Source organism: Cupressus sempervirens, chromosome 4 (assembly GCF_028749045.1).
Source record: "Cupressus sempervirens isolate cs-2001-9-10 chromosome 4, ASM2874904v1, whole genome shotgun sequence".
NCBI lineage: Eukaryota > Viridiplantae > Streptophyta > Pinopsida > Cupressales > Cupressaceae > Cupressus > Cupressus sempervirens.
The window spans coordinates 718,885,052-718,912,106 of NC_143121.1; positions in this window are offsets into that span (position 1 = coordinate 718,885,052).

Below are 27,055 nucleotides of genomic sequence, written 5' to 3' on the forward strand. Positions count from 1 at the left end.
GTGATAAATGAAGATAAATCATCATTTACCATAATATATGAATCCAATAAGGAAGGTGATTAGACTACTTTGATTGGACAAAGGGAAAAAGATTTAGTATAGAGTGATACTCAACCTTCTATTGTTGATCTTAGGTCAGTTGAAAAAGGTAAAAATATTGCCACACCTTCAACACCCAAGACATTAGTTCAAATATTGTTGGAAAGTAAGAACATCTCAGAAGACATCAAAAAGTTAATCAATGAAGACATGGATGATAAAGGTTTTATGAAAATATCACTATTTTCTTATACAAAAGCACTAGAGAAGTCTGAGAAGAATACAAAATATCACACCTTTCTTCTTGAGAAGGCATTGGAAAAATTGTAGATGACATTGCCTACACCACCACAACTACAAGGATCAAACATTTTAGAGAACTTGAGTAAGTTGATTTCTGAATATGATCAATACACTACTTTGAAAGAGTCAACTAAGATGAAAGAACAATAAGAGTTTGAGTCAGAATAATTTTAGAAGGTATGTGCAAATATAGAAAATGGTGTTCTAGTCATTGATGAGTACATCAAATACATAAGACATTGCATTGCTCAAGCATTGAAAATTTACATAGCATGTACTAGATGACACCATTATGTTGAAGATGTGATAAAATGTATTAAATAAGATGAGGTTAAGTTATACAAGATAACTCATGAACTAGAGTAACATGACTTAAATATAATTAAAGTGGACAAAAGAGTGAGCAAGAAATTTGGTGCTCATCATGTTGGTCCTAATAGATACTTGAGGGGGATGGGGTGAGTTAGTAAAAAAAATTCTACTAGTTATATCAAATATCACATAGTATATTTCAAATAGTAGTTATCTTCACAATAATACAACAACAAATGCGATTAAGTAAAATCATGTAAACTCACACACAAAAACATACATCAGGTTACACAGTGATTTTGTACGTGGAAACCCTCAATGAGAGGATGAAAATAATCGTGGGTATATTATACCCACTAGTCCTTATAATGCATGTAAATGGTTGTCTAGTTAATATCTTTAACTATTCTTTCTATGAACACATTTTGTCTATAACATGCTAGGATTACAAGAAGCATGTAAATCTCTTTTTAAGAGACATCTTGTTAGAGGATTTACAAAAGGTTACTATTGAAACTTTCCTTGTTAAAGACTTAAAAATATATGCAATGGTAAGAAATAAATATAAATGAGTGATCTATAAATAATATTATATTTCCTTATAGATCTTCATATATAGATCCTTTAAGATGCACTTATTCCCTTCTCTTCTTGTCCCATGAGCCCTTTAGTATCACCTCTATCTTCATTGTTTAGAATAACCTATTTTCTATTACACTATCCTCTACAAATATGTTCTTCAATCTCAAAAAACAACACAAAAACTCTCTTGGGTGAAAGAATACTCTACTTCCCAATAATAACAACTTAAACAAATTTACAAATGAAGTCTAAGTACATTTTTACATTCTGTAATGTTAGGGTGCATAGTTACCCAAAATAAAATATCACTCGTTTTCAAATTTGAAATTCATGCCTAAGTTACTCATAGAAAACCTATGACACCTACTCATAGGGTATAGATTGGTAGCTCTGCCAGTCCATCTATGAGTCTATCCATAGCCTTGTCCTTGCTTGGTTTCACCACTTTGACCTTTACTCTTGTCATGTCAACTCTGCCTGACCTTGTGTCTTGTCACATCTATGGTGAATCTTCTTATAGATGATCTATAATTAACAAACCCTTCATGTTTGTCTTTTAGTTGTGGCTTGGCTAGTATTACCATGCGCATGTATACTAGTTCATTATTTTATTGATGATAATGTTACCATGAAAAATCTAGATCCTCTTTGAATCTTTACAAATAAATGACAACAATAGTTTAAAAATTACATGGCAATGAGACTTTATAACACTTCACACATTGGAACATGAGAGAAATAGAATATTAGTAAGAATCAATCTATAAAGAAATAATTCGACCCCAAAGTTAGATATGTTATAGAAGCAATTGGATACCCTATTTGAAGCAAAGAAATCATATGAGAAGTTCATTCCTATGGACCTAAACAGAGCTGAAATTTTTGCATATGCAATATGCGTAATAATGCATGAGGCCAAATAAGTAAAGAAGACTTGGGATGTGGAGTGTGAAATATTGAGAATAAAATTTTCAATTTGTACAAGATTTAGGGATTAGAGGAAGTTTTTGGCATCAATTTTTTGGTTTGTATATATAATACTTATCTTTGCTATTGATATCAAAGGGGGAGTGAGGAAAGTGAAAACTACAATTATAAGGTATATTATAAAGGGGGAACATAATATATAAAACATATACTAAGAGGGAGTGTGTATATAGGTATGATATGGTAGAATTATGCATATAAGGGAGTTAAAGTTTTATATGGCCACAATTTTGAGTTTTTGTAATTTTAGACACTTGGCAAAAAAAATTTCACAAATGTTGCCATCAATGTGAAAGGGGGAGATTATTGGAAAGTGAAATAAGATAATAACATGAATTTTGTCATTACTGACAATGCAATGCAAGGTTAAGATTGTTTATTATAAAGCTATAGTTACTAATTTTCATGATATCTTTACAATAAGAAGTCTTAACCAAAACTATATCTTTATAATAAGCAGTCTTAACCAATTTGGGAAAAATGACCAATTGTAACTAGTTACTAATTTTCACTCTTCTAAAGTGAGCCCTATTAGGAGCCAACCCTATTACAGGTTACAAAGCACATTGTTAGGTGTGACCCTATTAGAGGATTTAATAACCCTACTAGGAGTGGCCTTTTTAGAGGTCTTTACACACTTCAAATTAAAATGCCACCTTGTTAGAGGATTTACAAATAGTTGTTAAGCCAACTCTATTAAGTGATTTTGATTGCTGCTACAATGGTTAGAGAGTAAGAATGAAATGACCTAATTTCTAATGCAACTAAATTTCTGATTATAGATCTCAATTTTGGCTTGTATACTTGATCCTTTCTTGATTGAATGTATCTTTACATCTCAAAAAGGATATTCTTCTTATCCTTCTAATTCACTTCCTCTAAGTATCCTCAAATCTTCTATTATTGTTCCACACATTCAATCCTCAAGTTGACATTATATTTATATCTTACTCATTGTCAAGTTGGCTTGAATACAACTGAGAATGCTTAATATTCATCTCCTCATTCAACTAGAACCAACAAATAAATCAAATGAACTTAATATGCCAAAACAAGAAAATCCTTCGTTAGGAAACCCTACTCAATAGACACTAACTCAGACATGATTTTCCTATCTTAACCAAGCGAACTCAGTTAACATTGCATCTTCACAAAGTTCCTTTGGTAACTGAGTGAGTTTGATTAACACTGGTTCCATCCAAAATTTCCTTCATTAATCAAGAGAGGTTGGTTAACACTCAACTTTTGTAAACTTTTCTTTCACAATCGAGTGAGCTCAATAGACACTATCTTTTGAACTTGGTTAACTTTGGAATGCTTGACAGACATAAGAAACTATCTTCATCACCCAAGTGAGCTCAAAAAATACTGATTGGAAATGATATGACATTTTGTGTAACATCAAAAATAATACACAATTAATCAATTATTTTCAACAATCTCCCTCATTGGCATTGATGGCAACACAACATGTCATAATACAATTAAATTTTTAGAGAAAGAATAAAGTAAGGAACATCCTTAGTTTCATTCTGATTCTCATCAATGACAACTCCATCTATAAGTGTGAATTCCCTCCACCTTTAGTTTCTCCCTCTATCTACAATAATTTTCCTTCAACATCTTCTTCTGATAGAAAACTTTCCTTCTTTGATATTAACCCAAGTTCTTCCTTTTTGATATCACTAGAAGTAATAAAATTTCTATGAGATATGACAACAAACTCTCCCTCTTTGACATCTCATACCAAAGAAAATCTTTAGAGAGTATCAATGTACCTCATGTACTAATTCATATGCAATGTGTCTTTTTTAATATTGCATCAACTGACTAGTCTTCAACATACTCTAGTTGATGTATCACTAAACTTCATTTAGTGAGCTTCAGATAGGGGAGGGACCCCTAACTTACCTCTTAGGTAAAAAAATGTATCCTTAGCTACTGGATTTTTGAATATATCTATAATTTTTTCTTTAGTATTCACATATTCCAATCTTATTTATCTTGTACCAATTCTCTCAAAAAATGATATTCTATAGCAATGTTCTTGGTTTTGGTATGCATCATAGGATTCCTTGATATATTCATTGCACTAGTGTTATCAAAAAATATTAGCATTGGATCCTTGATTTCTATCTTCATTGAACCAAACAACATTGGAACAATTAACTGCTACTGCAACATATTTTGCTTCTACTATGGACTAAGAAATACAATTCTACTTCTTGCTTTTCCAAGGCACTAGTATTTTACCAAGAAAGAATGCTCCACCATTGGTGCTCTTTCTATCATCAACACTTTATGCCCAATCAATATCTGTGAATGCTTTCAAATCCAAATTGCCTCCTTTCTTGTACCATAATCCATAATCTTTAGTACCTTTCAAATATCTCATGATTCTCTTAATTTCCATCATGTGATCTTCTTTAGGATTTGCTAAGAGTCTTGCCACCATACCAATTGCTAATGCAATATCAAGCCTTGTGTGCAGTACATATTGCAATTTTCCAATCATTGATTTGTATGTGGTCTGATCTACCTCTTTGGAATCATCATTTTTGGAAAGCTTATGTTAGGTAGACATAGGTATTGAATCTTCCATTCTAAATTTTTTTAGTATCTCCTTGATATATTTGGATTGAGTAATGTAGATACCATCTTTCTTTTGCTAGATTTGCAATTCAGCAAAGAATTTTATCTCTTGAAACATGGACATCTCAAATTCTTTACTCATCTCTACTAAAAATGACTTGCATAAATCATCATTTTTGTAAATAAAGTCTCATCCACAAATATTTTATCCAACACAATATTCTTTTTTGGTCCTTCTTTGATATATAGACTATTGTTTTCATTTTTTATTTGAAAATGAATCTTTATCAAGTAGTTATGAAGTCTTTTATACCAATCACTGGGAGCTTGCTTGAGACCATACAATGTTTTGTGTAATTTAAAGACCATATCCCTTTTGTTAGGATCTACAAAACCTTCAAGTTGTTCTATGTAGAATTCCTCATCAAGAATTCCATTCAAGAATGCAAATTTTACATCCATTTGATAAACTTTAAATCCTTTGTGTGCAACATAAGCAAGTAAAGTTCTAACACCTAATCTAGCAAGAAGTGAAAAAGTTTCACCATAATCAAAACCTTCTTCTTGAGAATAACCCTTGCATACTAATCTTGTCTTTTTTTTGAAAAATTTTCCATCTTCATTCAACTTATTTCTAAAACTCCATTTTGTACCAATTACATTTTTATCCTTGGGTCTAGCAACTGTTGGCGCTCAAAATTGCATTCTCATTTTGAGTCAAATCAAGCCCCATAAATGCCTATGTACTTGGCTGTACCTTTGAGCCTCATGAGGTGTTTAATGTTTCTAACACCTTTCATTTAGTGAGCCCACTTGTTTCATGAAGCTAAATTTCCATTCCGAGCCATTTTGTGAAGTCTCATTTTGAGCCAGTGCCAAATCTGCATTTTCACCAATGTCAAATAGCGACATGAGCCTATGTTTGCAAGTGAATATCTTCTACCCAGAAATGTTTCATGACTTGCTAATTTGGGAGTATCTAGTGTCCATACCTAAGAGCCTATTTTTTAGATTTTGAGTTTTTTTGAGTCTGTTTGACTAGGTTTTGAATCCCTCAAAGTTGGTAGTTTATTATTTTTATGCTAATGCACAATGTTTAGAATTCTGGGAAGCCCTGTTTGATGTGTTATATTTTTAACCCAGTTGACCATAATGTGAAATTTCGTTTTATGTTTCATTGTAGATGTTAGAGACTTGTTATGTTTCAATTTTCATCTCATGATGAATCTATTTGATTAGTTTTCAAATGCGATTCCAAATGGAATTTCTATCTTTTTACTGGTGTCAGTAGATGCAGATTGTTTGGTACCCCTGTTCGTGATGCCATAACTCAAAACCCATGATTGGATGGATTGAATGGATTGTACCATTGTATTTTCCTCTAAAAATATTTTAAGTGTGTTAGTTTTCAAGTCATGACAAATCCATTTGCACACTTTTTTAGGTTAGTTCCATTTGCAAAAAAATGATTTCTTGCCATTGTTTCAATCTACAAAATCCAAGTAGCTCACTTTGACTAATTTCCATTTGAACCAAGTTATTTTTCATGAGCCTAAATTGTAGTTTTATAATGTCCTCATGAAAAAGAACCAATGCCCAAATTTTTGTCTTCCCAAGTGTCAGTTTGCCCAGTTTCTAAAGCCAATTTTGAACCCAATTTAGTATTTTCTGACATGTTTTCTTGCAGGAAGTTTTGAAAGGTCAAATTTTATAGAGAATATCTTTTTACCTCAAATTTTTAATGAGACGATATTTGACATGGTACAAGTGTGCAAAAAAAAGAATCAGTATGCCAGTTTTTAGAGCCCGATCAGAGGTTTGGGTTAGTTTTTAAGGCAAATCAACGAACCTCCTGGTGCAAAAGTGACAAGTTGAAATAAAGTGATAAAATGAGTTTTAAATGATAGATTAGTGGTCAAATTTGTTCAGAATTAGTATCAGATGTTCTATGGATTAGTTGGATAGTTCAGGTGTTTGAAAATGAAATTTTTTTAGCTGCACCCACTTTGGGGCCCGACTAATCTCGTCAGACTGATATGGTGTTTAGAGATGAAGATATTGTGATATGAGAGCATCGTTATGAGTAAGATTGGTGAGTAGACTCTATTCATGAGGAATCATAAAGACACACCTACTCCAAAAAGTATGAAGGTGCATAAGAAACTTAGATTCAAAATTTGAGATACTTAATTGGAACTTGCACTAAGGGATACCTATAAGTTTGATCCAAAAGAAACTTTTTAGATAGCTATATCTGGCAAAGGTAAAGTTCTTACAAAGTGAAGTCATACAATGGTGTCAAGGAAAATATATGACTCTAAGAAGGAAATGAGAAAAGAAGAGATGATGGTGATGTTTTGAAACTATTTTCTTATCCATTCCAAGAATTATTTTGATCCCACCAACCACTAAGACCAAATTAATTGCAGAAAGTGCTTGACACATGAACATCTCTAACTCTTGAGAATTGTCTTTACCTTTCTTACATTTGTGTGCCATCTCATGAGAGAATAAGATTGCATTGGTATTTCTGTTTCCTCACTTAATGATCAGAGAGATTTGTTGCATGATACTAGGAGCAATTTCAAATATGCTGAGATCAAGACTATTGTTTCCATTCTACTTGTTTAGAAAGGGTTTATGATTTCATTGGTGTTTACTATCCTTAGCACCATATCAAACATGAGGTGCCAATCTATAGTAGAGGTGAGGAGAGTTCGCATGCCAAAAGAGGAAGCATTGACTCAGCAATAAGGAGAGTAACGCATGCCATGAATAAAAGGACTCATGCCGACACAAGTTTCTCCAAAATTTGTAGTAATAAGGCACAATAAAGAGGAACCCACATTGAGATAAGGTGCAATTTTCATGTTTTAAAAAAGCAGGCACAAGAGAGATCAAAGCAAACCCATGCATAAAGAATGACTTAACACATAGGAAGAAGCCACTAAAAATAGAGATCCACACAATCAGCATGCAAACCCGCTGCATAAAAAAGAGGAGGGTGCCAATTACCAAAGGGAAAACCATGCATGAGAAACATAAAACCCATGTGAAGTAGGAAGACACCAGACATTAGAGGGGAAGCCACAGGCAGAGAAAGCCATGGCAGAGTCAACAACATATGAAGATGCCAAAAACTCCAGCCCATAGGCAAGTCAATGGAGACTGCCAACACAAACAAGGAGAGTCATCCATGCAATATAAAAGGACCCTTGAAAAGAACAAAAGCCATAGCCATAGAGATCCATGCAAACTAAAGGCACGACAATGAAGATAGAATAGCAACCCTGACATTGAGAAAGCCTGCTGCTAAAATAAGGAAAAGAATGCTACAGCCCATGCATAGCAGGTGGGAACACCTCTAAAGGTTTAATCCTACATAGCTCATTTCAAAGACCCTTTTGATCTTTAAATACTAAAAGGCACAATACCCCTCCTATGTTAAAGAAAGGAGCTTTTTGTGAGAACCAACGCATGTGTAGTTGGGCCCCCTGTTCGACTTGAAGATGGATGATGTCAGTGATGAAGATATTGAATTTTGAATGAACACACTATTGGCCTAAATTTTTGCATGATAAAATTCCTTGGTCCAGGTATAAAAATTTAGATTGTATCCATTAATGGTGAATAGGGTTTATGGTCTTTTGTCATCCTGATTTGTTAATCTTTGAAAAAATTCATTAAAACCCTTTGTCTCATCCCTTTTGTAATTTTCAAGCACAAAACCTTTTTAGAACTTGAGTGAATATTATATTTTCTTTTAAATTTTTTTGCGCCCTCAAATAGCCTTTCCTCTCATGTTCCTTACCATTTGATTTGAATAGATCTACTATTGTCGCTACCTCGCTATAAAATGATGAGCACTTTTTATACATAGCGAGGTAGCGAGTGCCTAAAAGTTTATAAAATGGGACCATAAAATAAAGGTACAACAATCAAGGATTTGTTTTTTGGCCAAATTTTCAATCATGTGCACCTTGTAAGTACCGTTTGAATAGGAAAAGGGACCCAGTAGAAGTAGCCAAAAGTTAGCACCGAAATAAAGGTCTTTTTGATGGCTCGCTACCTCACTATTAGAAAAACTAATTATCTTGCTATTAGCGAAGTAGCAAGGTGCCATGAAATCAAAGACATGGTGTCCTCTAAGTTTCTCGGTAACTATAGTCTGTCCAGGTGGCATGACGAGTAATAACTACTATTTCCAAAAGTACTTAGTAGGGTGATGGTGATTTGATGGGTTTTTATTCTTCTAGTGCCAAGTTCTATTAAATTCACTAGAGCTTGCTACATCACTATCAAAAGACTTTGACATCTTGCCGTTAGCGAAGTAGCAAGGCACCATGAAAAGAAAACATGGTGGGAGCTCAAGCGATGTGGAAAGGTGACTAGGATGAAAGTAAGGTTTTGGTTTGTTGCTAGTAGTGCATATTTTTTTGTGTCATTAGTGCCTTAGAACCACACCCTATTTAGAAGGTACATAAGGGATCCCAATCATTAGATCAAACTAGAATCAATAGTCCTCACTATCTCACTATGGAAAGTTGAAAGTTGTTTAATCTATGCGACATAGCCAATATGGGACCCACCACTCTTCAGGGTACTTTGTGCAGTTTCCTTACCTTTGATTTGATCTCAGATCAATGACCATCATCATCTCACCATAAAAAGTTGCTTGAAGGATATGTATAGCGAGGTAGTGAATAAGGGCCCACCACTATTCTTCTAAGCAATGCAGTAATGTGTCATCCACAAGATCAAGATTGAATCAATGGTTGTCACTATTTCACTATGGCAATGTTCTCGTTCTTTATGTATAGCAAAGTAGCAACCTGTTGACACATGTCCTTAGTCACTAGTGGATCCAAATAGAAGTGTCATCAAGGAAGGAGCTATGTACATGGGCAGGTTTCATTGGATTGACTGGCCAACTTGTCAAGTGGAATGCCAGGTTGTCTTTCTCCATATCCCATGATCGTAGGATTTTTAAAGATTGACAATATAGATTTAAATATAGAAGGTAGTGCCACTCTATGTATTAATTAGACATGAAAGCTTCACATGTGAGGAAAAATAGAGTATAATACAGAAGATTTTATCAGTTTCACCTTACGCAAACAAGGATTTTGAGCCTTTTCTAAGTAGAAGTAATTACTGAAGAAGATTGTGCTGATGTTTGGCAAGATTGTGAAGTAGTTTGTTTGCAAAAAAATTGTAGATATATAGAGGAAAATGAAGACAGAATTCAAGTAAGTAATCCTACTATAATCTCTGTAAGTATTTTAGTTCTGTAAAGCATAATCAAAGATGCCTCCGAAGAAGGAGTTTTCAGGTCAAGTAAATTATTTGGATAGAAATGTACATGATGATTTGCTTAAGTTGCTTCCTGAGTCTACTGTAGAGATAGTGCAAATTAAAAAGTTGAACTCATTAAACCTTAGGTTGAGGATAGCAAATAGATTGTATGACAAAGGTAATTGGGTCCAAGATGCTCAAACCTTGCAAACTGGTTTAAATTTGTTCAAGAAATGATTTGCAGAAAGGAAACTGTTTGCCCCACATGCCAATATATGGAATTTCAACCTGGGAAAGCTAGTTGTTCCTAATGTGTTTATGGATTATGATCTCCTTGAGGTTGTGGAAAAGAGTTATGATCAAGCCACTAGGGTAGTGAGAAGAATAGATGGTGAAATTCTAATCACCATCAGCCCAGAAGAAATTAGGGAAGTTTTCCATTTGGGACCTCTCACTAGGTATCATGTGCCCATTAATTTGGAAGATTTAAAAGAAGAAAATATGTCTAAGAGGGATATAATTAGACAAGGTGCACTAAAGGACCAAATTGGCAAGATTGGAACTCTACCAACAATAACATCATCCTCTAAAGAACCTTTCAAGAAAGCACGCTTCAATGCCAGGGTAGTAGAGATATATAAGACCCTGTGTAGAGTGTTTGGAGAGGGCAAAGAAGAGTTAATCCCTATAAGTTTCATGTATATGATTACTCAAATCTCCTCTTTTGGCATGGAAATAATTTTTGATTTTGCTTCTTACTTGGCTGATGAGATTCATAGTGGATTGGTTGGGATTGCTAAGGGCAAGATGGAGAAGGCTTGGAGCCATTACTCTCTATTGATGCACATGTTTCTATTTGAGGGGGTTACATACTTTGGCAAAGAAATGGTTTTAAATAGAGAACAAGAAGGGGAAACACTACCAGTTCAATTATGGAGTGCAAATATGACTGGGGAAGCAGAAAATGCTAGTTTTGTTAGATTTGACAGATACTTTGCCTCCAAACTGAGGTACCTCATATTGAGTGACAATCCCAAGATCCCTAAGGCAATAATGCACCTTGTTAGGCCTATGGAAAAACCCCATAATTTGAAGGTTTCAAATAATTGGGGAGATATCATCCCATATTCAGTTTCAACTGTTATCAAAATTTATGGATTTAAAGGGACACCGCATGTGCTACCTTACCAGGTGCCCTTAAAGGTAGGAGTAGCTGAATTCTTGTGGCAGTTGGGAGGAGTAGAAGAAGCCTTTTTGCACAAAAGGGGAACAATATCAATTTTTCCCACTTGCATAATAGCCCACTAGTTTGTAATAACCAAGGAAGGGTGGTCTTCCTCTACAAATTTTTGGATTAGTATAAGATGGCAGTATCTCACCCTTGTTTTTGTGATGTAGAGGGTTTCTTTAATTTGGCTCTTAGGCATAGGATCAAGCTTCATCTAGTTGAGCATGAATTTTATATCCCTAAAGATGTAATAAGGAATGAGTACTCTCTATAGGAGCAAGAAACAAATAAAGAAAAATGGAGAGTCTATTCAAAAGTTTTGAATTTTATTAATTGTTTTGACAAAGATAATAGCCCTCTTAGTAATGTTGTAACTACTACAGATAAAATAGATAAGATTATGAGTACATTCCCTGAAATAATTAAGGTAATGAATGAGAAGAAGCAACATTTCATTGATTCTTTTCCAAATAAGGCCAGGAAAATAATGAGAAGATTAGGTTTCACTCCCAATATAGGGGTAGGCCCATTCATTGTTCAAAAGAGGTCAGGATATACTATCATTCAAGATCAAAGGCCCATTATGGATAAAGGAAAATAGATAGTTGAATCTACTAGTGCTATTTTTGAAGAAAGGCCTCCTGAGCCTTCTCCTAAGAGGAGAAAGATAATAAGGGAAGAGGAACCACATGATGAAAGTTACTCACCTTCCCAAACCCCCATGATAATTGAGGAGGAGCAGCTCACTGATGAGAAAATTGAACAAATTGGATCACAAGGGGGAGTTTTTGTTACCCAAATAGAGATTGATGAAGGGAACCCCTAGGAGCCTCCTATGCCAAGTTTTGAGTTGACTATAGTAGATTTTAGGGGAAGAGAATTGGATCCTATTTTGGAACAAGCCAGTCAGCAATTTTTTTCTAATGATAGTTTTGTAAAGTCTAGGGCTTTCCACCAATTTCCTTGGAGGGCAAACATGAGAAATTTTGAGGAAAGATGTAAGAATATGAAAATAGAACATCCAGAAATGGATGAAGCCTCCATTCAAAATAAAATAAAGGAACAAATGATTCAAGAGTTAAAAAATATAACCCTTGAAGAAGGGAGATAGATGGTAAAGGTTGCAAATATTTTATTATTTCCCATTTGGGACATTGTTGATGCTTTGATTTTCAATTCTGTGTTAAATCATTTGGGATTGCAAGATCCATATAAGAAGGAGTTCTTGGGAACTACATTTAGTAATGACCAAGCTACTCTTCTCATGTGGTCATTAAGAAGAGGATCTAGGGTTGTTCCATCATAGCCTAATGATTCAAGACTAATAGGGAATATCATTGTGAGGAGAGTTGCTAATACCTCACATGTACAAGCAGTCCACATCAATGTAGATTACTCTCAATTTTCCTTGGCTACTACAGAGAGGGAGGAAAAAGAAATGATTGAGTTGCAGAGAAAGTATGAGGTGGTCGTGGATGCCTACAATAAAGAAGGAAAGAGGAGAATTGAGCTTGAGAACAAGCTAATGGGTAGGTCAGTAGCACCAGGAATAACATACCCTCGTCCCCTAGCTAAACACTTCAAATCTGCCCACCTCATAGAAATACCAAATACACCCCAAAGGCCACATCACTACACTGCTGAAGATTTTGAAGAAGAAAAGAGTAAACTAAGGGCCCTACATGTAGAGTTGGAGGCAAAATATGAAGATAAATTAAGAAAAGCTCTAATGTATTTGGGGGATAAAGTTGAATGGCCACTAGTTTATGATCATTTAGCTATTGTGATCAATATCTAGGATGAAATAAAAGCAAGTGATGAGGCTCTGAAACCCATTATGAATAAATGGGTAAGAAGGAGGAAGGAGATGACAATTTTATGTTATTCTATTATAAAAACCTTTTGTGATCAAATTGAGAAAACTTTTGATATTGTTTCTAATCTTACTAATTTTCACAATAAGAGAATTCACTTGCAAAGAATAATAGTTGGCTACTTAGATAAGTACAAGAGCCAAAATTTTAGTCTATTTCCTCATGCCCCAATTAAGAAGAATAATTTAAAAAATAAACATGAATGGGAAAAGGAAATGGATGATATTTTTTGTTTAAGAATGAACATAATTATAAATGGAATAGGGCATGCATGGTGGGCCACAACAACTAAAGAAATAGTGAAAGCCCAAATATTCTTTGATTCTTTGAAATATAATTTTGTTACTATTGATAATGAGGCTAAGTATGTGCTCAAGAGGCAAAGTGATAATTTGTAATTCAATTGGCCAGATGACACACTGTTTGACAAGTGGATGGTAGAAATAGCTCCTGGTGAACAATTTGAGGAAGAAGAAACTGACAGCAATGAGGAGTAGGATGATGAGATCCAAATCATTGACACTGTCACTACACAAGGCCAACAAAAAGAAGAAGAAAAGAATGATCAGTCACTTACAATTGCAAACCCAGGCCCACAGGACACTGACACCACCAAACAAGAGGGAAAAGTAGAAGTTATCCCTATGGTACAAGATAAAAATGGTGAAAACCCACAGGTGGAGACTAACTTGCAATCGATAAAAAAAACTCATCATTGGCTAGCTTGGTAGTTGCATACAAAGAGGGATAATAATAGCAGCCAACTCAACAACATTAGAGGATGTGATAGAAGTGGACCCACCAAAAAGAATGTTTTGATTTGGACATCTTCTATTGCCCACATTTTTGTCATTTTGTGATAGGTGTATGTAATTATTTCTTGTAAAGGACACCTATCAATTTCTCCTAGCCTGAAGCTTGTTGCATCTCACACTATATAAGTGAGATTCTAGGGCTAGAGAAGTGGTCCAATTTCTATTGTTTCTAGGTGATATACTTAGTTTGTTTTTGGTCCAATGTTTGAGCAAGTTTTATGATGTATTATCTTTGTTAGTTCTTGAGAATACATTAATATAGAATGATCTCTATGCTTTTCCTAAGGTCATTCTGAGTTTACTACAAATGAATACAATTTTTAAAGAAAATGAATACAAATTATGAGTTGTCCCCATATCAGTTCTTTCTGAATTTTGTCTCCTTTTAGTTACTTGGTCATCTTGATATTGTATGATTAAAGGCTTGTGCAATTGAATGCAATCCATTTAGGTTGTATATCTCTTCACCACTACTATTAGTTCAAGGGATTAAGTAAAAGCTTTGATGAATTTGATAAGGTTGCTATAATAGTAGAAAGGATTTTTGAATGATGAATTCTGATAAGAATTGCTAATAATATTTGTTGTAAGGCAACAAATTAGATCTAAGGATTTGTAGTAGACTCTAAACCCTAATGGATTAGGCACTAGTCAAATTGATTTAGCTGGAAGAGAAATGTGTCATAAATGGTTTTCAAATGCAGAATTATAATCAATTTTACTTTTATTTCCTGAAGATCTTCAAAGTTGGCCGGTACTTGTTTGCATGGAATGTTTTACCTTTAGTTAGCCACTATTTCTAAGAACACGTGCAAAACTATAGAAGAATTTTGGCCAGATCTGTTATATGGGATGTGTTTATCAAATTGTCAAGAATTATGTATGTATTTGAGGATTTGAGATGAGAATCAAAATGAAACTAAAATAATTCTCATACATCATTTCCTAGTCTTGAATCATCCTTGGGTATACCCACCTTGGTTTTCCATAGCCTACAGAGTAGAAAACCACCCATAGTTTTGTTGAAGTTGGGTCCAAATGGTTTGCACATATAATTATTAATGGGAATTGGCTAATCCTTAGATTGTGTGAGTGATATCATTTTGGTATTAAGCATTTTGTTGCTTAGTATTTTTAAACAACAACACACACATACCTAAACAATGACATAAGTAGGATTGAGGTTACCGAAAAGTCAAAAATCTAGCAAGTCACTATGTCACTAGTCGAAAAATCCTAGATTTTTTGGCTAGTGACATAGCGAGTTATCGAAAAATCTCAAAATCTAGCAAATAGTCATGGGTCCCATGTGGAGGTGATGTGGTGGCATCAACAAACCAAAGAATGACAAGTGGCAACCAAGAAGTGATGTGGCAAGAAAGTTTTAATGATGTACCAGATTGTGCCACATGGTAGATCTAATGGTAGTTGTTATGTCGCTAAGGAAAAGATGCTCGAATGTTAACATAGTGACATGGCGACCGACTAGCTTGTAGCGAGGTGGATAGATGACATGGAAAAAAATTGGGCCAATCACAAAGTGACATGTGGCACTTGGTCAAACTAAGTTTGACCCTAAATTTGAAGGATAAGGAAAAATTTGGGAGTGATTAAAATAATTTTTAAAATATCTTCTCAAAGTAAAATGCACATACATAAGTCTTTTAAATTCAAAAGGCACTTTTCTAAAGTCTATACTTGAGAATTCTTTTTTTTATTTTTGAAAATTCAGTTGCAGACCAGATAGTATGAATAGAGACCTGATTTTCAAATGAGTAAAACTGGAGCAATTTTTATCCAAAATAGGTGTTCCAATATACCACTGGAACTAGAAAGAGCCAAATTATTCAAATATGAAGTCAGTTTGTGCATAGTTTCTCATTGGTTTGAGCTATAAGCCATTTTTTGAGTCCCAAGGCCTTCTAAGTGGAATGAGAAAATTTGATCATGGAGCATCAAAGTTTGTTAGAGGTTGGATTTGAAAACTTATTGAAGCCTAAATGTGGTTAAAATAAGCTAGAAAAGAATATATTGCATTCTAAAGGCCATATTTAACTAATTTTTCACTTTTACCATGAATTTACTTTGACATCAAAAATTAGTTATGATGACGAATCAAATTTCTAAGATATTTGATGCACTTAAGAGCAAGAATGATGGGGACTTGCTTTTTAGTTATAGAGAGAAGGTTGAGAGAGGCTTTTGATCTTCTTGGGAAGAAATTTTGAGGGTACACATGTCAGTTGTAGATTCAATCTGAGAATTTCTTCCTTCCTATATCTTTCTTCCTTCTTCTCTTTTGTGGGGTTATTGGCAATTTTCTCTGGGTAATACCAGCAAGGTTCCAATGTTTTATTGTGAAACCATTTTCTTTCAGCACTTTCTCTCTTGTATGAATAGCATTAGGAAGGATAATATAGATAGTTTAGATCTGTTAGGTGTTTTCTATGTTTTCATTTCATGCATATGAATGTATAATTTCAAGGAAATCAATACAAAGAATAGCAAATGGTTGAGTTTCATCTTGAATCTTGTCTCCTTCATCAGTGATCTTCAATGTTTTATAATCTTTGACATAGAGCTTAGGTTGTAGTTGCAGTCCCTTAAGGTTGTATGTTATTTCATTGTTGCCTGTGACTCAAAGGGTTATGTAAATGCTTCAGGGAAATCAACAGGGTTGTAAGGTTACTAATGGGGATATCATGTAAGAATGAGGTTCAAATTGAGCATAGATGTCTATTTACAAGTTAAATAGATACATCAAATATTTGAAGATACAAATAGGTATCAGATATCCATATGTGTGTTTTTGATTCATAGATTTGCCCAATGGTTAAGGCACTAATTAGTTTATAGGATCATTAAGTCTTACTACTACATATATGAGGTTTTTCTAAATTCAACATTATTAATCAAACGTGTTTTACCCTTTTATGTTGAAGAGCTATCAAATTTTAACCCTCACTTAGCTTGTGCATTTCCTAGAGTTGTAATTAGCTATTGCACTTCTTTGTTACTACATACGGATTTAGGAGATATAAGGGGTTTTCATCTGCTTAATAGATTTAGGGATATGTTTTTGTACTGGTATGGTATCAATTGAATCTGAGGTCCACCTGCCTAGGTCTTGCAGAGCTTGAAGTAGAAGAAGGGTCTAGCCTTATAGTTGGCCTGATGTTTGAAATGGCATATTGAAAATAGGAGTTAGCTGCCCCTAGATATGTCATATTCTCATTGGGATAATTGAAAACCCTCCATCATTTTCAAACATCAATAGGAAAAAGAGTCAAAGTATTATTTCTCTCTATCTATTCTATTTATTCATTCATAGCTTGAATCCAACTTTCATTATCCAAAGCATCTTTAACATTTCTCGGTTCAAATTCAACGAGCAAACATGTACCTTTCAATTTGTTTCTTGTCATTATTCTATTTGACTTCTCTCCAATGATCTGATCAAGTGCATGGTGCCTTTTGACATATCTTGCTAACATGTGTACTTTGGATTTAGAACATGTTCCACTAACCTCTTCATGATCTTCTATATCAAGCTTAGGTTTGATTGTTTGTGACTCAGGTCCATCAGACTCGATTTGCTCTAGCAACAACTTGCTAGCTTCTAACTAGAAATCAAGTCCTTCAAACTATGACTTAGGTTGAACTAGTTGTAACTTGGTAGCTTTTGAAGATTTTGGGGACTTAGAAGGTGAGGCCACCTAAATTCCAAATAGATTTTGCAATGTATTAAGTTCATAGTAAAAAAACCTTATGTAATCCTCAGGTTCTTTGTTGATTTCTTCTTCACTCTTTTTTGAAAACTTATCAATTCTCACATGTGCACATTCTATGATCTTATGAGTAGTTAGATTCAAACACTTGTATAATTTACTTCTACAAAAGCATCCTAGGAATATGTCTTCATTACCTTTGACATCAAATTTACCTTTCCTAGATTCCTTTAAGATATAACATTTTCTACCAACTACTTTTAAGTAACTTACGTTAGGTTTGTAGCCATACCATAGTTCATAAGGACTTTGAGTTGAGTCTTTCTTCAACTATACTCTATTCAAGGTATGCACTATAGTACTAATTTCTTCCTTCCATTATTTGATTGCAACATTCATCTCTATCATTAAAGTTTTTGCACAATCCATGATGAATTTGTTCCTTCATTCAACTATACCATTCTGCTATGTTGTACTAGGGGTTGATACTTGTCTCTTGATTCCTCTTTCAATGCATAATTCATTGAACTCATTGGAAATGAATTCACCACCTTCGTCTGATCTTAAACACTTTAGCTTCTTACTAGTTTTTTCCTCTAGTCTTGCCAGATAACACTTAAACTTTTGAAAAGCTTCATATTTTTCTTTTAGATACATTACATTCATCATTCTAGAATAATTATAAGAAATAGAATAAAATAATTATATCCATTATAACTTTTGATTCCAATAGGTCCACATAAGTCTATATGAACTAGCTCCAAGACTTCTTCTGAATGATAGTCTTTGCTTTTGAAACTTGTCTTTCCCATTTTACCAATTTAACAATTTTTGCATAGGCCTATATTAGGTTTCCTTAGACTAGGAATACCTGTTAATCTTCTATTTTTTCATATCTTAACTAGATTATCAAAGTTCGCATGACACAACCTTTTATGCTAGAACCAACTATCATCTACTTGAGAAATAAAATAGGAACTTTCACTAAGATTTAGGTAGAATAGGTTGCCTTTTGTTTGTTTGCCAGACCCAACCAAATAACCTTTTCCATCTAGTAGTTTGGCCTTCCCCTTCATGAATTATACATTGAATCAAATTTTATTTAGTTGTGCCACACTCAATAGATTATAGTTTAGTCATTCAACCCAATAAGCATTTGTCACATCTAAGTTCATTCGTTAGTGAGATACAACCTTTTCTCTTTATGGAACAAGGTTCATTGTTTCCAAATCTTATAGTACCACCATCAAATTGTTCCATGTGTTCAAATTTTTTTTTGTCACCAGTCATATGATGTGAGTAGCCACTATCAGTAATCCATGTATCATCTTTTCTAACATGTGAGATAAGTGTCATCTTATCTCCTTCAACACTAGTGTCATCTTTTACAACAATATATACCATTTCATCATCTTCATTGTTATATGAATCTTTAGCCATAAAAAAAGATTTCTTACCTTTTTCCTTGTAGTCCTTGAGGTTCTTAAAATCCTTCTTGCCTTTGTACTTGTGTTTCTTTCCATCTTTGTCTTCTCTATTTGGACACCTTGCAACAATGTGTCCAACTTCTTCACAAGAGAAACAAATTAGAGGAATCTTACCTTTATACTTTTCTTTGTCTTTGGGAAACCTTCTTGCAAGCAATGCTTTAATGGGTTCAAGATCACTATTAGAACTATCTTCCTTTTCACTTTAAAATTGTTTGCTTTTATATCTTTTAGGTTTCTTCTTGAGTGATACCTTGGATTCAAATGTAGACTCAAGATTGTTAGAACTAGGAGTATAATTATCATAGTTATCTAGTTCAAATGTTGTCAATCTTCCTAATAGAGAATCCAAGGTTACATTGTGATTTGGATCACATCTCATATCTTGAATAATAGACCCTCTTATTGCATATATAGAAAGACGAGTTATGAATACCTTTCTTACCATTATTACATCTTCAACTTTTCCTCTAGAGGCTTTGATAGCACTGACACTGGCTTTAATTCTTTCAACATATTTTTCATCCTCTCTCATTTTCATATGATCAAACTATCCTCTAAGACTTTTTTCTTTGGCTCTCCATACATTGTCATCTCCTCCATAGATGGCTTTTAGCTTGATCCACATTTCATAAATAGTTCCACAATCTTTGACCTCATCAAATTTGGCATAGTAGAGAGATGAAGCAATATCAATCATCATGATATTATGACTCTTTTCCTCTATAATTTCTTTAATAGTCATTGTTCTAGTAGGAGTCTTGTATTTGGTATCTAGATATTTTAGCCCTGAATTTCCAATGGTTGCTAAGTGTAGCCTCATGAGTTCCTGCCATGCCTTGAAGTTATCTTTGTTCAACTTTGGGATCTCCCTTCTATAAGACATCTTGATCTTTAGCACAAGTCCTTGAAACCTTTTTTGCAAGCACCAAGAAGCTCTAATACCAATTGTTGGAAATATAAGAGTAACTAAGAGGGGAGGGGTGAATCAATTACTACAAAATAAATCCTAGATCCCTTAGATGTCAATAAAAATCAAAACTCTGATCAAACTATATTATGTTGTAACTCAACAAATACACATACACTCAATTTACACTAGCAAATGCTATAACTTGGTAAACACTGAAATCACAATAGTAACTCAAAAAATGCAAATCTTATGACATTTTCTTTGATTGGCCTTATTTACCTTAGTTTAATACATAAAAGAAATAGCATGAACACAAGTGACACCAAGATTTAATGTGGAAACCCAATATGGAAAAATCGCCAGTTGCAACCAGTTACTAATTTTCACTCTTCTAAAGTGAGCCTTGTTAGGAGCCAACCCTATTCAAGGTTACAAAACACACTATTAGGTGTGACCTTGTTAGAGGATTTAATCACCCTATTAGGAGTGGCCTTGTTAGAGGTCTTTAGACACTTCAAATAGAAATGCAACCTTGTTAGAGGATTTACAAATAGATGTTAAGCCAACTCTATTAAGTAATTTTGATTACTACTACAATGGTCAAGGAGTACCAATGAAATGACCTGATTTATGATGCAATTAAATTGCTAATTATAGATCTCAATTCTGGCTTGTATACTTGATCTTTTCCTAATCGAATGTATCTTTGCATCTCAACAAGGATATTTTTCTTATCCTTCTAATTCACTTCCTCTAAGCATCCTCAAATCTTCTATTATTGTTCCACGCATTCAATTCTCAACTTGACCTTATATTTATTTCTTACTCATTATCAAGTCAGTTTGAATACAACTTACAATACTTAATATTCATCTCCTCAGTCAACTAGAGCCAACAAATAAATCAAATGAACTTAATATGGAAAAATAAGAAAATCCTTAGTTAGCCAACCTTGATTAGTAGCCACTAACTCAGAATGATTTTCCTATGTTAACTGAGTGAACTCGGTTAACATTGTATCTTTAAAAAATTTCTTTGGTAACTAAGTGATCTTGGTTAACACTAGTTCCACCCAACATTTCCTTTATTAAATGAGTGAGCACAATTAACACTCAACTTATGTAAACTTTTCTTTGACGACCAAGTGAACTTGGTAGACACTATCTTCTAAAGTTGGCAAACTTTGGAATGCTTAGAAGACACAAGGAACCATCTTCATCACCCTAGTGAGATTGACATACAATGAAATGATATGACATCTTGTGTAACATCAAATACAATACAAAATTAATAAACTGTTTTCAACAATCCCACTAGAATTTTCACTTTCCCAAGGTTTCTCTAGTTAAAAAAATACAATATTGTTAGTTTCTTTGTGGTATTCTTATTATTAGTATCTAGTCTAATTATTTGTGCATGTTTATGGTTAGTTTTTCATATCCATATTTGGGAAAATAGTGTTGGAATATATATTCACCCCTCCCTCTCAACATTTCCTATTTCTAACAATGTTTGGATGTTTAAATTGAAAGATGTTGATATAGACCTCACTCTAGAAATGAATGAATTAGATTCATCCCTTTCTTCCACTTATAGTTTCTCTATGTCAATTTGGGGTGTCCATGAATTCTTGTACCTTGCTTATATTCATGTCAAATGAGATTAGTGATGCCTTTTTATAGTGAGTTTGTTAGATTACTCCTCCAAGAGTTGATTTTAATGAGTAAGCATAATCTTGAAATTTATAGTAGGACCAAGGACCAAAATTCATAACCACAATAAAAACAAGTTGATCTAGATTGACCAATTATGCAAGAGATCAACCTAGGTCAACTTATTCCCTAGGAGGCCAAAGCCTTAGAGTTGTAACCCAAGATTCTTGGGCTATAGAAGGCCTAGGTGTAATGTGCATTAGGGACTGATAAATCATAATTAGTGTTGGGAAATAGGAACTAGAAAGATGATTATTCATAGAAACTAGATCCCACCTCATCCCTTGCATGAGAAAAAGGGAAATCAAGGAGGATGTGTTAGGCCCTACCTTAATTTCACCTAGGGAAGAGAAAATGAAATAGGAAAGTATGTGATCCAAGGACAAGTGTGCAATGAAAACATACTGAAGAGGATCTAGAAGGTCATAAATTAAAGTGCTTCCAATTTGAAATGGTATAGTTATCTTGGACTTTAGTAGTATATGACACTATGTGCATATGAAAGATAAAGTAAGATAAGAATATATAAATAAAAAATGATATTACAAAGTGCACATGTGCAGATATTTCAAGAAAAAATAGTAACCACATTTTAAAAAGCTACATGTTAGTTCAATAAAATCACCTAAGACTTACTAAAGAAAGATGATGAATTTTGTGGGTAGCTCTATGCCACCTTGTTTTGGCTTTCCTTTTTGGAAAATGTGAAATAGGAAACCATATTTACCACAATTAACTAAGTATAAGAATGTGTTGACAAGTAGCATTCAAAATAATTCAAGATGAATCCTTAATTACTTTGCAGTTACTTGGATATCAAGATGATTGATTTGAAATTATAATGCATGTAATGACACCCAAATTAGAGTTGCCAAACTCATGATATGATCAAAAAAGTGGAAGAGGGTATTATCATCTAACAATGATATGTTAACTTTTGAAAATAAATCCAAAAACTAAATTAATCAAGAATATACGTAAAGAAAAGTTACCTTTGTTGAAGCTCATTTGAAGTACTTTCTTCATGGTGGAAAGAGAAAGAGATAAAAGTTGTCAAGGAAGGAGGAAGTGTCACTAATGTGGATGGAGTTAGTCCAAGAAGTAGTCACATATATTGTAGAGCTAGATGAGGTAGGCCTTTATGCATGTGCCTATTTCCTTAAAAAAAAATTCATTATTATGCTTTCTATAGATTTAGGAATTTTTTCTATATGTTGTAGGGACTTTTTTTCAATGGAGTTCCTCCATGAAATAGTTTCACCTACCCAATACGAGAGCACAAACCTTATCATTGAAACTCTTTAGCCGAGAGCCAAGGATTAAGGAGTGTCCATTCCACAAAATTAACCTAGGAAAAAATCTTGGCCTTATCTCTTTTAAATGTTAGAGCTACACACTCAATTATGATACTTGATCTCTAGTGTGCTCTTTAAGAACCTTTCAACTTTACTAGTAGACCAAGGGCCCATTGACATGGGCTTATTGTTGATACCTAGGTTAGGAAGTTGATATGTTCTAGGGTGAAATTCAACCTCTTCCTAGGAAGTCAACATCTTCCTAAGAAGTTAACCTATACTTGAGTAGATCAAAATTAAAAAATTGATGTTGAGATATTAATAAGGGTCCATCATGCTCCCATTGTAAGATTTTCTACTGATGAGAGAGTGCTACACATTGAACATTATGATCTATGATCATGACCATATAGTAGAGGAGTAGGGGAGATGTAGATCATGAGAGATATTGGATTCTACTAGGTAGTACAACTATCTAATATGCATTTTCATAGGGCCTTGCTATTAGAACTAATGGAGAGATGGGATAAGGATACATGCTTATTCCATCTACCCTTTGGAGAGATGAAAATCACCTTGGAGGATGTATAAATCTTACATCTAACAATCTAAGGACAAATGCTTACACCATGGGTCATCCATTCTCAATGAGAGATTAATAGGAATTTTGAGCAATGAATAGGGATTCCATACATGGATAGAGAGGCCCAGTTAGGTTAGCTTGAAAGGAATCTCCTTTGGATGGACTTATTTAATCAAGTGTCTCATGCTTTTCACTATTGCTACAAAATTGGTGCCTAATATAAAGGGAACTTTTATCAACACTCCTCTAACTCATTTTATTTTCCAAATGAAGAGTGACTCTATAGTGTATGCATGGGGTTGGAGCATTCTCACACACTTATGTTATGATCTTGAGAGATTCATGATATACTAGTGGTATACCTTGATGATATGCACACTCCTATAAGTGTTTTCCTTCAAGTATATTACATGTAGAATCCTTGCTAAATACTCTATGGACATGCCAACTAAGAGAATTCACATATCCATTGAGCCATCCATGACACTTTAAAAGTTTATCATACTAGAGGGTTAGGCTAGATTGTCTACAATCTACAAAGGTGATATGTAGATATTATAGTCACATGATATCATGCCTAGAACTTGCAATAGAGATGAGTTAGGTGCAAAGATAAAGGTTACTAGAGGTAATACATGTTTACAATGTAGTGCTCTACTATTATGATAGGATGATGTAGCAGGTAGTCTACAAAAGGTCCTTGCACACAAGTGCCTAGATACATGCATGGGTAAAGATACATAGATATGTCTAGGGCCTTAACATAAATAAGTATTATGATATTGAGTCGATAGATACTGAGAGTCTAGATGATTTTGTGCCTTCCCTATAAGTGAGGATATAGGAGTGATGAGTGACTATCTATGATATGTGAGCATCCATGGTGTGAGGCTCCTATTCCAAGATGACTATATTGCTATAGATCCAAGTCCACACATTAGGAGTTAGTGCAGTGTACCTAATTAGCATAATAAATAAGAATATATATTCCTCTACTAATGGATTGGACATCACAACTAGCAGCTATAATCTACTTAAGGACATCATTTAACTATCAACCTAGGGATGTTAAACTCAAAATGGGCCAACAGAACATATGCACTAACAACCTATTTTAGACATGTATTCTACCTAATAAATACCATGCTAGAAATAAGATTATTGGAAGCAAAATTCAACTAGCATCTATTCCACAAAATGAAAACTACCCCAGTTTTAAAGATAAGAAGTACTCTATCCCTAGTGGCTGCAATAATAATTGACACTTTTGTAATTCTACTAGCTATAGGAACCATTGCAATGGAGTTATACAAAAATGAATCACAAATAATCTTATTGAAAAAAAAAAAGATAGAAAAATTTCCTGCCCCCCTTAGGTAGTGTCTCAAATACAAAATAGATTAAACTTCAAACTTCATACAAACACTTTCATTGAACTGAAACCAAAAAATACATCACTCACATCTTGCAACTTGCAAATATACCTAATACAACATTAAACATTCAAACCTATTTATCTATAGGAGAACATGGTAATTTATTCAAATAAAAAACCTAACAATTAACTAACATTTCCCAAATAAATGGGAAACCTTATATATATTTTTGACCTTTACATTAAAGAAGTCGATACAAGAGAGAGAACTGAGTTAAACCATTTTTAAGGAATGAATGAACCACTATCCTAGATTTTTATGCCATCAAGACTCCTTTTTATATATTCTTAGAATGTCCCCCTTAGGTAGTGGATGACTTCCAAACTATATCCTTATTTCCTGCTACTAATTAAGTCTTCTTTGAATTAGTTCTACAATAATCTACTAGAGGCCAAATCTTCTCCTTGAGCTTGGTACCTACAATAACTATCATCTACTCTTATAGCATAGGGTCAAATCAACACATTAAACTCATTAAATGATTCATTATCCCATACACACGTTAATTAGGTATTAACTCCAATCAAACAAAATTTTGCATATGGTTCAAGAAGGTGAACAATGGTGGCTATACGAAGAGGATTTCATCTCATAGAGTCATAAGATAGACACATATCATGAAAGTGATAAGAAATTAAGAAATAACCATAAAAAATCTATCAAATACTTATCATACTAATTTTATTTATATTAAGCATAAAAATCTATATATTACTTCCATAATTAGTACTTAATGTCTATTTCAACATAATAAAAGATATAACAGTGCCAAAAACATAGCCCAAAACATGCAAAAAAATGGACTTATCACTCCCCTCAATCTACTCCTTGTTGGTCCCTTTAGCAAGCCATATTTTTTTTTTGCACAAATTCTTTTAATTCTACATTTTTTTTGTCGTCCACATTCTCCATGGTGAAAGGTCTAGAAGTGGGTCTTCATATCCTCCAACCATTGCCGTCCATTTTCCTTTGATGCCCTATTATTGATATTATTTTCTCCCTTCATGGCCAATAGTGGTCATAGGAGAATGAGTGGCTACATGATCAATGGTAACCAATTTTACATCTTTTTCCTTGCATTTGTCAAGAACCTTTTCTCTCTTGGTGGTTTCATAAAGGTTGTTTAGAGTATGATCCTCTTTTTTTGTTTTCATCATAATGGGAATTGTTCCCATCTTGTTCAACTATGTTTAATGGCATCATTAAGGTCATCATTCACAATCTTAGAATATTGGGTAAGAAAATTATCTTCCCATAGTTTCTTCTAGCCAAAATAAATCCATATTCTCTTCTTTAATTCTTTCCTTACTGGGAGTATAATTTCATCTTCTACATGTTTATAGATATCAAGTTGTTCTCCTCTTCTAATTTAATTTTTGATCTAGGAGATTAAAACACTAATGTATGTCTTGTACATAACACAAAGAATTCCACTCCATGTCACTAGGCATAGCTAGATTGTGTAAATATAATTCATGCAATAGGTACATGATGTGATATAGATAATGTTGGTAAGCATCATAGAACTCTTGGGGAACACTCAAAGAAGGGTTTTAACCTTTCCAAATTATGATTAACTAAAAAAAATCAAATCCAAATCCATCAAATACATCACACAAATTGAAGAGGGATACCTCCATTTAACTAATTTTGGAACACTATTGACTACTTGATTTAGGGTATCCTTAAGGTTAGCAATTTCTACGTGTTTTGGATTTCTCTTCAATTTATCCATTTCCAACTCCTAGGTATTCTTTTGATCTTGCATTTCCTTATAACATGACAATCTTGTATGAAAAATGTTAAATGAAGAGGAGGCTAATTGTTATATCTTTTTGGCACCTTATCAAAAGATGAAACAATTATTTTAGTTT